The sequence below is a fragment of the Crocuta crocuta genome, unplaced genomic scaffold (genome assembly GCF_008692635.1).
Source record: "Crocuta crocuta isolate KB4526 unplaced genomic scaffold, BGI_CrCroc_1.0 scaffold131, whole genome shotgun sequence".
In the NCBI taxonomy this organism is placed as follows: domain Eukaryota; kingdom Metazoa; phylum Chordata; class Mammalia; order Carnivora; family Hyaenidae; genus Crocuta; species Crocuta crocuta.
The window spans coordinates 7,961,545-7,975,993 of NW_027528977.1; positions in this window are offsets into that span (position 1 = coordinate 7,961,545).

Sequence of the window (14,449 nt, forward strand, 5' to 3'; positions counted from 1 at the left end):
CAGCCAGGAGTGAAGGCGGCCAGGGCGCTGCACAGCCCGGCAGGCCGCCAGGCCGCGGGGAGAGGCGGCGCGGCCCGTACTGTAATAATAAACCTGCAGCAGAGGGCATCTGAGGGAAAGAGGACGGCGACGGGCGGCCGCCGCCTTCCCTTTTATGTGCCTGTCCCGAGCGAAGCAGAAAATGGTGCCTGCGGAGCCGCGCACACGAGCACGCGCGCGCACACACACACACACACACACACACACACACACACACACACACAGCAGCGTGGCACGCGTTTGCGCACGGCCCGGGTCTGCCCCGCAGCCCCAGCGGGTCCGCGCGACGCCCCAGCCCGCAGGAAGCCCGGGATCGGAAGCACCCCGAAGGCCCGACCCAGAGGCCCTGGTGGCTGCGCGCGCACACTCGGGTGCACACACGTGTGCGCACAGCCATACGCGCACGGACAGGGGAGAGCCATGACCTGGTGTGATCGGCCCGAGACACACCCCCCTCTTGCTCCCTTTTCCTTGAAGGATTTAGCCTATTCCCACTGCTTCCTGCCCTACTAAAATTACACTTTTTTAAACCGGAGATTACGGTTTTTTTTTTAAGTGCTTTGTGTTTCAGATTTTTAAAAAAATTGGTCTTATTTAAAATCTGATTATCTTCATAGTGGTGTAACAGCTCAGATTTTGCTACAACTTGGTTTTGTTGCCAACAAAACAGGATATCATTTTATGGCAAATGTCAGATGTTAGAGGGAAAGATTATTTCCTAATTAAATTGCTTTGCCAAGAAAAAAAAGATATAAAAGATCATAACGTCTTCTAAATTTGCCATCCACATTTTACTGCTCATCACCGAAAGCAGTGTTTTCCCATCATAGCAGTCAGGAAAGATGAAGGGGGAAGGGGAGAAGGAGAATTTTAAAAAACATGTTTATAGATTGTCATATTTTTTAGATTTAAGCTTTTTGGGTACAGAAAAAACACATCTTAAAAAGCAATTATTTTACACTGTTAATTCTGAAGAAAAAATTCTCTATAAGCTTGTTGCCAGGACTATAGATCTCATTTCACACTACAAAAGCCACTGCAGCAACAAATGTTTCTTAATCTGCCAGTGGGTGTAATGTTTAAGGGGCCAGCTAGGAGTTTCCTTGAATTAATCTAAAACATCACATTTTTCCTGCAAAAAAAAAAAAAAACTTACCTTGGAGCCATTGCTAGGAACAAAGGCAAGACACAACACTCAGCTAACTTCCCTAAATGCCTTCAGGGTCAGGGTTCACCAGTGTTCACCAGGGAAGTGGTCTGAAGATAAGTGGGTAAGGGAGAGTTGGCAACCTGGGGGCTGCTTCTGTAGGTCTGAGCCCCAGCAGGCTAGTCAAGGGCACCTCAACATTGAAATCTTTGACCTCAGAGTCAGGCTCAAAAAGAAATCCAAGGGGACACTGCCATATCAACCAAAAATCTATCCCAGGGAGATATGTTCAAAAGTTACTTCTGCAAGAAAACATACACACACACACACACACACACACATACACATTAACTTTCCTATTTATGCAAAACTTCCCTAAGATGTCTTTTAAAAACACAGGGAAATTTGGGGTTTATTATGTGTTAATTTTTCTTCATTGTAGCCACAAATATTTGGGTGACATTGTTTTTTTTTAAAGAAATAAGAACACTGGGTCAGAATCACAGTCTATTTACTGTGTTCGAGAAAACGGTTACAATCCAACTATCCAAGAAACATTCTTGAGTCCTTCTGGGTAGGGAAGACTGTACTAACCACTAGGGACATAAAGGAACTCATAGCACGCCACCTCATTCGGGAAATGTAGCAATAGCTGACTTTGTGCTCCAGGCTAGCACCCTCTGCCCCTCTCCCATCTGCCCTGCANGCAAAAAAAAAAAAAAACTTACCTTGGAGCCATTGCTAGGAACAAAGGCAAGACACAACACTCAGCTAACTTCCCTAAATGCCTTCAGGGTCAGGGTTCACCAGTGTTCACCAGGGAAGTGGTCTGAAGATAAGTGGGTAAGGGAGAGTTGGCAACCTGGGGGCTGCTTCTGTAGGTCTGAGCCCCAGCAGGCTAGTCAAGGGCACCTCAACATTGAAATCTTTGACCTCAGAGTCAGGCTCAAAAAGAAATCCAAGGGGACACTGCCATATCAACCAAAAATCTATCCCAGGGAGATATGTTCAAAAGTTATTTCTGCAAGAAAACATACACACACACACACACACACACATACACATTAACTTTCCTATTTATGCAAAACTTCCCTAAGATGTCTTTTAAAAACACAGGGAAATTTGGGGTTTATTATGTGTTAATTTTTCTTCATTGTAGCCACAAATATTTGGGTGACATTGTTTTTTTTTAAAGAAATAAGAACACTGGGTCAGAATCACAGTCTATTTACTGTGTTCGAGAAAACGGTTACAATCCAACTATCCAAGAAACATTCTTGAGTCCTTCTGGGTAGGGAAGACTGTACTAACCACTAGGGACATAAAGGAACTCATAGCACGCCACCTCATTCGGGAAATGTAGCAATAGCTGACTTTGTGCTCCAGGCTAGCACCCTCTGCCCCTCTCCCATCTGCCCTGCAGATTGGAGGGTAGACCCACTCTCCTGGAATATCTTTCTAATCATGGTACCCCTTGCTCCAACAGGATAAAGACCATACTTTAGCCTTCCACTCAAATCTCACTACAATGTGACCACAATCCAACTTTCTAGCTTTATCATCCATCTCTTTCCTAGTCAAAGAATAGGAGTCCTTTGATTCAGTCTGATTGATTACCTAGGGCACATATTTATCCCTAGATCATTCAGGAAGCAAAGCCACACAAGACTGACTTAAACCAGAGTGTCTCCACCTCAGTGCTATGGACTCTTGGTGCTGAATAATTTTTTGACGGGGCCAAGGTGCGAGGTGGAGGAAGTGGGGATGTCCTGTTCTTTGTAGGATGTTCACTGGCATCTCTGGCCTCTACCAATTGGATGCCAGTGGTGTGACAACCAAATGTGTGTCCAGACATTGTCAAATGTTCCTTGATGGGGCAAGGTGTCCCTAGTCGAGAACCACTGTCTCAAACGATCAGATGCGTTTGTTGAGATGGAAGAGGTGGCCTTCCCTGAGTCATGTGGACTATATGCAGGAGAGACAAGAGACCTGAACAAAAGCAAGGTTTTCTTAGGAAAGAGGAAAAAGGAGCAGGCAATGTCCTTATCTTCATGGAATCTACAGACTGGGGCGAGGGGTAGAGAAACAACCACAGCACAGCTTACCGTGCAGTGTGATAAGGACAATTGGAGAGCTCTGCACAGGGTGCACTGTGAGCACAAAGCCTCCTTTCTCCATCAGACCGGGGTTTAAAAGAACGTTTTCTAAAGGAGGTGATGCTTAAACTGAACTGGGAAAGAATGAATAAAAGCCAGCAAACTGAAGATGGGGGAAAGGGACATTTGGGATAGAGGCAGGGGCAGATCATGAGCTAAGGAATTTGATCGGTGCCTGGTGACAACCAGGTGATACCAGAAAAGAAGAATCCCAGGTCAGAAGCTGACCATTGCTTGTGTTCTGTCCCTTACATGGACGCCAAAGAAGAGTCCATCGGAGGATTTGGTCAAAAGGAGAAGGTACTTTAGATACAGGTTTTCCTTCAACCTCCCTTAGATATCTCAAATATATCTTCATATATTCAAATGTATCTCAAATATATATTCTTACAATTTTATTTTCAGCCTGTGTCATTCATTGCTTGTGGTAACGAGTTCCATGAATTTGAGTTCTAGGCAAAAGGTTGTATGTAAAAGTGGTTAGAAAAAAAAAAAAAGGTGGTTAGAGTCAGCTCTCTGTGACCCTGAAGAAGTTATTTAACCTTTTAGTCTCTGTTTCTTCATTCTTCAACTGGGATTTATATGGTAGTCCCAGAGTTCCATGTTATGTGAAACTGCATACCGTATTAGTTAGCCTTAGACGCATGGAAATAATAGGTATCATAGGTAACTTTCTAGAATAAAACTTCACGCCAAAATACCCTCTGAGCTTCACCTCCAGTCCCCCTCTGCTCAGCCTCAATGATGTGCGGCTCCCCAGTGAGTAATTCTGCAGCACAACTCTTGGACCTTTTCACTTGCTGTTCTGCCGCCACAGTGCCCCTTTCCCTTTCTTCAATATGTTTCTTGCTCCTTCTTCATAAATGTGGGTTATGTATCACTTCTTTTAGGAAACTTGCTTGGAACCACTGGCCCAATTTAGAAAGGAGTCTTTGTGCTCAGAGCTCTCCACGGCCTTTATCACACTGCTGTAACTTTGGCTTTATTTTCTTGTCTTCACCACTAGACTGCAAATTCCATGAAGGGACAGACTGTAGTAGACTTTTGTGGTTACTTGCCTAATGCACATTGTCTCTTTCCTCCTATTTTTTTTTCCAAGTTTTTATCTAAATTCTAGTTAGTTGACATTTAGTGTAATACTGGTTTTAAGAATATGATTTAGTGATTCGTCACTTACATATAACACCCAGTGCCCATCACAAGCACCCTCCATAATGCCCATCAACCATTTAGCCCACCCCCCACCCACTTCCTTCCATCAACCCTCAGTTTGCTTTCTAGAGTTAAGAATCTTTTATGGTTTGCTTCCTTCTCTCTTTTCCTCATCGCCCTATGTCCATCAATTTTGTTTCTTAAATTCCACACATGAGTGAAATCATATGGTATTTATCTTTCTCCGACTTGTTCTAGCTTAGCATAATATACTCTAGCTCCACCCATGTCATTGCAAATGGCAAAAATCTCATTCTTTTTGATGGCTGAGTAATATTCCTGCGTGTGTGTGTGTGTGTGTGTGTGTACACACACACATACATACTACATCTTCTTTATCCATTCATCAGTTGATGGACATTTGGACTGTCTCCATAGTTTGGCTATTGTTGATAATGCTGCTGTAAACATCAGGGTGCATGTGTCCTTTCCAATCAGCATTTTTATATCCTTCAGGTAAATACCTAGTAGTGCATTTGCTGGGACATAGGTAGTTCTATTTTTAACTTTTTGAGGTACCTTCATACTGTTTTCCAGAGTGACTATACCAGCTTGCATTCCCAACAACAGTGTTAGAAGGTTCCCTTTTCTCCACGTCCTAACCAACATCTGTTGCTTCCTGTGTTGTTGCTTTTATCCATTCTGACAGGTGTGAGGTGCTATATCATTGTAGTCTTGATTTGCATGTCCTTGATGATGAGTGATGTTGATTATCTTTTCATGTGTCTGTTAGCCATCTGGGTGTCGTCTTTGGAAAAGTGTCTATTCATATCTTCTGGATTATTTGTTTTTTGGGCCCTCTTCCTCTTTGTTAATGAAATCCTGACTTGCCATAGTCTCTTTCCCCCCTTATAGCCCTCAAGTTCCAGGGAAGATGATCCTGAGGAGTGGATCCTAATTATTTTAGCCCAGCACTGTATTAAATTGTTTGGATCTGATAATGCGCTAGAGATGAACATATGACTTAAGTTCAACCAATCATACTGAATGGAAAGAATTATATTGCATGCTTGAGCTAAGGAATTTGAATTCTATGCTTAAAGCAATATACCACTATTGAAGACATTTAACCTGAACATGACATGAACAGTTATCTTTTTCCTAGAAAGATTATTCTTAGAGCAATTCAAAGGATGTATTTGGGTATGAAGAAGATAAAGAATTGAAGTGGAACCAATTAGGAGACTATTATAGTAATCCAGGTGAGGAATCATGAATGGCCCATGGGAAAGGAGAAGAGAGAAGGAGTCAAGTTACATTATGGAGGTAGAATTGCAAGATTCCTTGGGGGCTTGATAAAGTACTACAGATTCACTGGAGAAAACAATCTAAGATGATCCTAGATTTCTGGATCTGTGATTGCTTGGATGATTGTGCTTCTTTCTAAAACAGAAAATACAGGAAGAAGAATGGTTTCGGGAGGAGAAGGGGGTAATAATGAGCTCAGTTTTATACCTGCTTAGTGTAGAACCCACATAGTCAATTTTCTCGTAGCAAGCCTTGAGTAATGTTCTTATCATCATCTCCCTTTTCTATGTGCTTCCCTCCTATGATGGACTGAATTGTGTCCCCTCTATGTTGAAGTCATAACCCCCAGCACCATAGAATGTGACTGTATTTGGAGACAGAGTCTTAAAATGGGTAATTACGGTAAAATGAAGTCATGAGAGGGGCTGTAATCCAATGTGACTTGTGTCCCTGTAAAAAGAGTTGATGAGGACAGAGACACATAGGGAGAAGACCCTGTGAAGACATAGAGAGAAGACAGCCATCTACCAGCCAGGGAGAAAGGCCTCAAAAGAAACCAGCCCTGTGATACCTTAATCTCTAGAACTGTGAGAAAATAAATTTCCATTGTTTGAGCCACCCATTCTGTAGTACTTTGCTATGACAGCTCTAGCAAACTAATGCACCTTCCCTGCACCAAACATTCAGAAGGGTAGAGGATTCATAATATTTCTATTTGTTAAGAGTTTTAGAATATTGTGTGATGGAAAGTCCAAGAAATATCTTGAAGCTGAAGAAGTAATATGCCCTCAAGGGCAAGGCTGTATCCAAATCTAGAAAGTCACATTACACAGGTATCTGAAAGTTGACATTGTGGAGGCTCATCTGAAATTCAGGATCCGTGGTTCTCAGAACAGCATTCCAAAACGCATAAGGAAACCTATTTACAATTTCAACTCTGTCTACTTGCAAGTTTCCAGCTGTATTTACACAGCTGCTGAAGGCAGTGCAGATGAGAAGGATTCTCCACTTTACCACTTAGAAACCCACACTGAGAATAGTTCAGAAAACGCCTTCATATTTGAGAATTCAGTAAGTCTCAGGAAGAAACACAGAACATCAAGAACTAAGCCACTGACATGGGGGCTTTGGCAATGAGAGGAGGAAAAATAGGTGTACATTTAGCAAAGTATGAAATATGAATATAAAAATGAATACAGGATGACTTATAACCTATGTCACTCTATAAAACATCATGGTGAACATAGCATTTAAAACATAAAGGACAGGGAAGCCTGGGTGACTGAGTTGGTTAAGCGTCTGACTCTTGATCTCATAGTCCTGAGATCAAGCCCTGCACTGGGCTCTGCACTGTGCATGGAGCCTGCTTAAGATGGTCTCTCTCCCTCTCCCTCTGCCCCTCTCCCCAGCTCATGCTCTCTCTCTCAAAAAATAAAAAAAATAAAAGACAAACATAGGAGGTGAGGAACTTCTGAAAACCATGGTGTCCTCAATCTTGTATTTTGTCCAACATCTGGAAATAATTGAAAATCCCTGGAAAAGTCAAGTGAGCCCTCCTGGAGGTGAAGAACAAGCGAGCTGTTGCAGAAACAGAGAGATAAATGGAAGGAATGTCTCAAAGGAAGATTTATCCAGATTATCCTACCAGGCAAAACAAACCATGTGAAACACATTTTAAAAATTAGCCTTCTGCTTGCCTTAAAAGTTATATGAATGGTGATGCAAAACTTTAAAAATAATACTGGTGGTGAATGCTGTTCCAAAACAAGTAAAGGAAACTATTTTAAAATCCCAATGTGTGTGTGCCCATGTGTGTTAGCTAATTACCCTTAACAAAGAAGAATGTTTTTTTTCCATGGGAAATACTGCATTTTAGAAACTGACAAAGTAATCAATGAGTATTCTCCACAGCACTAGGGAAATACAGAATTTGTGTTCTAAGAAACTGACAAGCTATATACTATTACATGATATAAAGGTGGTGCTTGTCTTGTCATTTCAAGAGGTAGAGTAACAAAATGTCCCTAGATGTAAATATCCCTTGATCTTGTGCTGTGTTTACAACATTCTGTACATACTAGCTCTAATTTTGATATTAACTCCAGCACCTTAAGAGCTGAGCAAAATTCTGTCCCATCCTGCAGACTTCAATAGAAACTGAGATAGCCAGGATTAGACTTTAGGGGACCCTACGTGAGGCAACTTCCTCACCTGACCACTCACTGGAGATGAAAGGAGTCTGACCAAAGGGAGAAACAGCTGATTGGAAGACAGAAGACTCTTTGCCTTTAGAATGAACTTCTTTTCAAAAGTTCGGGTAACGTACCTCTTCTCCTTGTGGCGGTACTCAAGAAGGTAAGCCCTTGCCAGAAGCTTCAGGTTTCAGACTCCCCTGGAATTAGTAGAAATACACATGCAGAGTAATGAAGGTGCTTAGGCTTAACTAATAATAACATCACATATATCTGTTGTACTTTTTAAACATGTATACTTACGATCGGGCAACAGGTAGAAAAAAACAAAAGGAGTCACTTAGGATCACAGCTCAGTAATACTGATTAGCCTGTCAAAATCATGACTAAAAGATTGCATTACTTTTCACTGAAAGCCCTCCGTTTCCCAGAAAATAGCATCTGAAATAAGCATTGTCCACATGCAGGCAGTTGGCTTATGTAGTCCTTGTATCGATTCTGTGGCATTCTCATCTCACAGATGAAAAACTGAGGTGGAGCAAGGGTAAGCCCTCCAGTCGCTCAGCACAGTGTCAATAGTACAGCTGGGATTTGAACCCAGATCTGATGAACACCGGTCCTTCACTCTTCAACTTCCCCTAATTTCTTGGCCATACTCTCTGGCTTCTTCTCTATTTCACAGACTCATCAGACTCATTTCTCTTCTTCTGCCCCATACATTCTGGCGATTTACAGAAATGAGATGGTTCTTCAGGCAGTTTGTTGAAATGGCACCTAAACTGTCCCTAAAACAGCTTGTGATCCTGAGGTGATCAATTTATTTCAAAAATGGTTTTGAATGACACCATGTGCCAGTTATTCCACCAAACACTGATAATGACGTATTGTGAGAAAAGACCCCTGAAACACCAAGATTCTCTTCCCCTGCTCCACACACACATATTCATTTACATGCATACCTATTATTACAGTTCCTTTTAAAAGTGCACACATTTCGTAACTTCACATTCACCTTGGCCTTGTGCGTAGCCCTTTTGGTCTAAATTCAACATCTTGCTGGAGTTAGAAAACGTGTCCTAATCATTTCTTTTAAACCATGTAAAGTTTTATTTTTGTTGATCCTCAAAGGCATTATAATAAAATAGTGAGAATCTGACTCCATGATTAGGAAAGCTCATGAGACTTCTCTGAGAATTCTGAGAATGTGCACTTGAGAAGCTGAAATCAGGACAGTTCCAAGACAAATTGCCAGGTTTTCTTTTCCACGCACTTGCCTCAGTTTGCATCAAAAGGTCAGCACCTTAAAGCACTGTGATCTCTCAAGTGCGCCCTGAAGAACAGAAAGGGTAAAACACCTCAGCTCCTCACTAGAGAGAAATCTTCAGGTAAACAATCAAGAACGCAAGTGTAGAGGGGCGTGTAAGGTGGTGCTCTGTTATCCCCCCAGCACTGAATCCACTCAGGACAGACATCTGAAATCATCTCTTCTTGGGTCTGCCTCCGTCACTGTTTACTGGGTCTTCTTAGCCTTGTCTCTTCCCTTCGAGTTCTGTTGTTTCCTCCCCACAGCCTCAAGTTCAAATGAGCAGTCCATTGATTTCTTCTCCATGGAGTTGGGTGTTTTTCCAGTTCGGATAGGAGACAAGAGCCAAAGGCCCAGGAAAGGGGTGAATAAGTGCCTTTTCCTGGAACAGTCTGATGAGTAGGGGAACATTTCTTTTTGTCATAAATCCTCTGGGTGGTAATTCTTCATTGGTTGCTGAGTTCAGAAACTTTTTCATTCCTCTGTCAACAAATTTACAGTTTTTCAGTTTTAAATGCCCTGAATTCTTTCTGTCCACTTTTCACAAACTGCAGTTGACTTTAACATCTCCCCTGCCCTAGAGATTTAAGGATACACAGGAACAGAGCCTGTGTTAGTGATATACAAACACATCGTCGGGAATCTAAGCAGTCATCACTTTGATGCTTCAACTTGACTGATGCTAAACAGAGATTAGACAGACCTATATTTTTGCAACATATATGAAAAGGAAGATTTTGAGACAAATTAATGAGATAAACAAGATTTAAGCTTCCAATAACCTAGCTCACTGTTTTACAGACTAGCTTCAGCACATTTTCTGTAATTTTCATAAAATGTGCTGTACATCACAAAAACAGAACTTATTTATTAAAGTAGTCGCTGAAAGATCTGTGCTTACGAGTAGTTAGCAGCACACTGGCAACTCTCTTGCTGGCTTCACATGGTAAAAAGTAACAAATGTCCCTCTCCAATACAGACCTATCTCTTTTGACTAAGTGTCCCTGACATATCCCCACCTGAATGTCCCACAGGCATCATTCCACCTTATCCCAACTTAAAATTATCATTTTCCTCAAAGTCTAGGAATAGTTTCAGTTCTCTCTTAATGCAAATGGTCACAGTTCCATGTACTCACTCACACCAGGTGGGAACCTTCTTCAACTCATTCTTCTGATCAGTCTCTGGTTGGTGTTAAGCCTGTATCTTAAGCAGCATCCATCAAGCCTCAAGTCAAACATGACCTCCTGTGTGAAGCTTTCCTGGTGGTGTCTGTGATTCCTCATGGCACTTCATTCAACTCACTAAGTATTTGTTGAGGACTTGGTTACTGGGCACAAAGGAAAGCACTAAGCACTGGAAATAGAACAGTGAACAAGATAGACCCTGGCACTGTCCTAATGGAACTTAATTCTAAAATCACAGTCACAAATACATGATGCAAATAAACAAATTAGTAATTGAGGCATTTTAAGATAACTTTAAAATTTTTTGAAATGATTTGGCAAAGAATGGCTAGGGGCAGAGTGGGGGAAAGGATATTTAGGGAAGGTGTCTTGGAGCTGACATGAGCTAAGACCTGTAAAATGAGATGGATCTAGCAACTGAAAGACACAGTGAGGATTCTATCAGAGGGGAGGAAGGCAAGTGCTGAGGTACCCTGGCATCAATCTATAGGGTATTTAAGGAGTAAGAAGAGTGTGATTGAGATAATATGGCTGGAGTGTAATGAGCAAGAGAAAAGAATAGTGAAGATGACATCAGAAAGGCAGGCATTCTTCTAGTATAGCACATGTTACATTGTATTTTAAACTTTTCATTGTGTTTGTCTTATCACCAGACTTTGGAGATCATTACTTTTGATTTTCAGATCCCTGAGGTTTAACATAGGACCAGGCAACTAAGTGGGTAAACCATCTATTTAATGAATAAATATGAAAGAATATACATTTTTCTTTAAAATAGAGTTTCAAGTGGCTAATCAGTTCACAGTAACAAAGTTTTACTAAATGTTTATTAAATCATCAATATTCAATTTCAAATATTCACAGAATTTCTGGAGAATTATACAAACCAACTATGATTTCCCTCCTTAGGTTATCAAGGCATGTCTTAACTTTAAAATTTATTTGAGGCATTAGAATTTTTTTTAATCCTTACCCATATCAAACTCAAGTATGATTTAGTGCCAAAGTTGAGATTGAGTTGATGCTAATCTGATTGGATGTCAGGAAGAAAAGATAATGAATTATTCCCAACCCCTTCTCCCTGGGCAAGCAAGAGAAAAAGGCATGACAGCTTGACTTGAATGAGTTCCTTCAAAGTATATCCCAAAGTTCATGCACAGAATCATTTTTCTCTCAGGAAAGAAACATTCAATATAGAAAATTGTGGTTTCACTTGAAGAACAAAAAAGTGTTCAAACTTGTGTCTCTCATCCATGTTAATGCCTTGTTTTCTTTTCCGCTAGCTGTTAGGGGAATAGTACCGACGCTGCTTCCAGAAATAATGAAATGACGCAGACTGCATATAAGCAGTAGGTACAGACACATGAGGGGGAGATACAAGTCACAAGAGGAACAGCTACTAACCTCTATGTTTTTAGAGGTTCTGTGTTACCACATTTACCTGCATCATCTCCCTTAGACTTCACCGAATTCTTTGAGTTAGACATTCTTTAACTCATTCTAAGATTTTTAATACATTTTAACAGATTCGGGATTACTGAGTAAATAACTTGCCTGAGATCACACACAGTTACTAAATGACAAGAGGCAGGATTTGAAAGCAGGACTCACTGGCCAGAAGCTTCATGCTCTTTTACACATAAGTTTTATACATACACATAAGTTTTATACATACAAATGTAGATACATACGCATGCAAAATTAAATATATATTCCTTATGTATCTCTATCTGTCAATGGAAAATTCAGAGGCAGGGTTTTATCATGCCATCAAAATTTAGTGTTTCCCTATCCTTCTAATGTGAACCAAAAATTACACCAAAGTCCCCAAGAATATGCTGTGTGACTTCAGTTTTAGCTAAATGATTGAAGCAAATGAACTGGGATTACATAATGATTTAAAAATATCTATTTGTTGTTACAAAAGCTTAGTTATGAAGGCCAATGTAAAATGCCATAGTAAAAGGAAAAGATTTAGAGGAAATGGAATTATTAGGAATTCGATGATCTGTAAGACAAGGAGGTTGGACTAGAAGGTTCTCCAAATCTCTTCTGGTTCTAACATTGTAGAAATCCTATGACTTTAAAGCTTGGAATGGAATGGTTGTGTAACAATGTACAAATGGGGTCTCCTGCTTAAATGCATTTTTTTAGTTGCCCTCCAACTGTGCTGATTTGTAAGATTACCATCTCACTTGCACTATACTTGGTCAAGGGTCTCTCTTTTGCACTCTTGATAAACAATCAGAGGTGATGGACAGAGGGTGAGCCTACCTGGTCTGGCCCCACATCTAGGAAAAGGTGAACAGTCTCAGTGTTATGCAACAAGTCATCTCTTCCAGCCTCTCACCAAACACAGGGACACAGATGCCTCTGGTTCTTTACGGGAACTATAAATGCCGCTTTGACCATGGGACAGTATGTTTCCCATAAAGAATAAAACTAGAATCACCTTAGATTTAGCACCTGAAAGATGATATTTTCCTGAAATATTCTTTTTCATGAATCTTCCTCATTACATATTATTAATCAGCTTAGCATAAATGATACTGAATTTCATAGCATGACGGTTTAGATGAGGTAATGTTACCTTGTTACTAATGGTTACTGCTGCTTAGTTTCTCTTAAATAGCAGGATGATGATATTCAAATGATCTATTTTATTTTATATTTTTAATTTTTTAAATGTTTTTTTAATTTAGTTTTGAGAGAAAGAGAGAGACAGCATGAGCAGGGGAGGGTCAGAGAGAGAGGGAGACATAGAACCTGAAGCAGCCTCCAGGCTCTAAGCTAGCTGTCAGCACAGAGCCCGATGCGGGACTCGAATCCATGAACCGTGAGATCATGACCTGAGCCGAAGTCGGATGCCCAACCGACTCAGCCACCTAGGCGCCCCTCAAATGATCTATTTTAGATTTCATCTTCATCTGTATTCAACTAGAGTCAACATAATATTGATAATTCCAGAATTTTACTCTATATAAACACACTTTCTTTTAACTATTAAGTATGTTCATACATCATCTATATGTCCTCGGTTGCAGGTTACAATAGACAGTAAAGCAGGCAAATTATAGTGCATATAATTTTAATTCAGTTCTCCAAGCCTTTATTTATTTAAAAAACAATTTGCGGAGCTACCATATGCCCAGCACTGTACTATGTTCTTATATTCAAGACGAATTCTCTGCTCAAGGCAGGTGCAGCCTAGGGAGGTAGACAGAATTATAAACATATATAGATGGTAGTCAATATCTAGTTCTCTATAACAAATGTAACAAATGGTATTTGGAGGTTACTCACTAGTCCTTAACCAATGCATAAAAAATGGTAATGATGTATTATTTTTATTTCATTCAGATCAAGAAGTGGGAGCTGAAGTATTAGTCAAAAGACTTTTGCTCAAGAAGTTTGAGAATGACTATTTATTCCACTGGAATATTTAACATAGTATCTTCAGTAAATTTGTTGGGAAAGGGTGAGAATCTGTCTTTTTCAGTTGTCCAAGAAAGATCAGTAAGAATTTACCTCAGCGCAGATTGTGATCAAAATGCTCATGCCAAGATGTCTCTTTGTTCTTTACCAAGACGACCCAGAACCAAAGATAAGGTTAGAAATGATCTGAAGTTATTCCTCTATTACAATAGGATATTTCTTTGTTCAAAANAGAGAGGGAGACATAGAACCTGAAGCAGCCTCCAGGCTCTGAGCTAGCTGTCAGCACAGAGCCCGATGCGGGACTCGAATCCATGAACCGTGAGATCATGACCTGAGCCGAAGTCGGATGCCCAACCGACTCAGCCACCTAGGCGCCCCTCAAATGATCTATTTTAGATTTCATCTTCATCTGTATTCAACTAGAGTCAACATAATATTGATAATTCCAGAATTTTACTCTATATAAACACACTTTCTTTTAACTATTAAGTATGTTCATACATCATCTATATGTCCTCGGTTGCAGG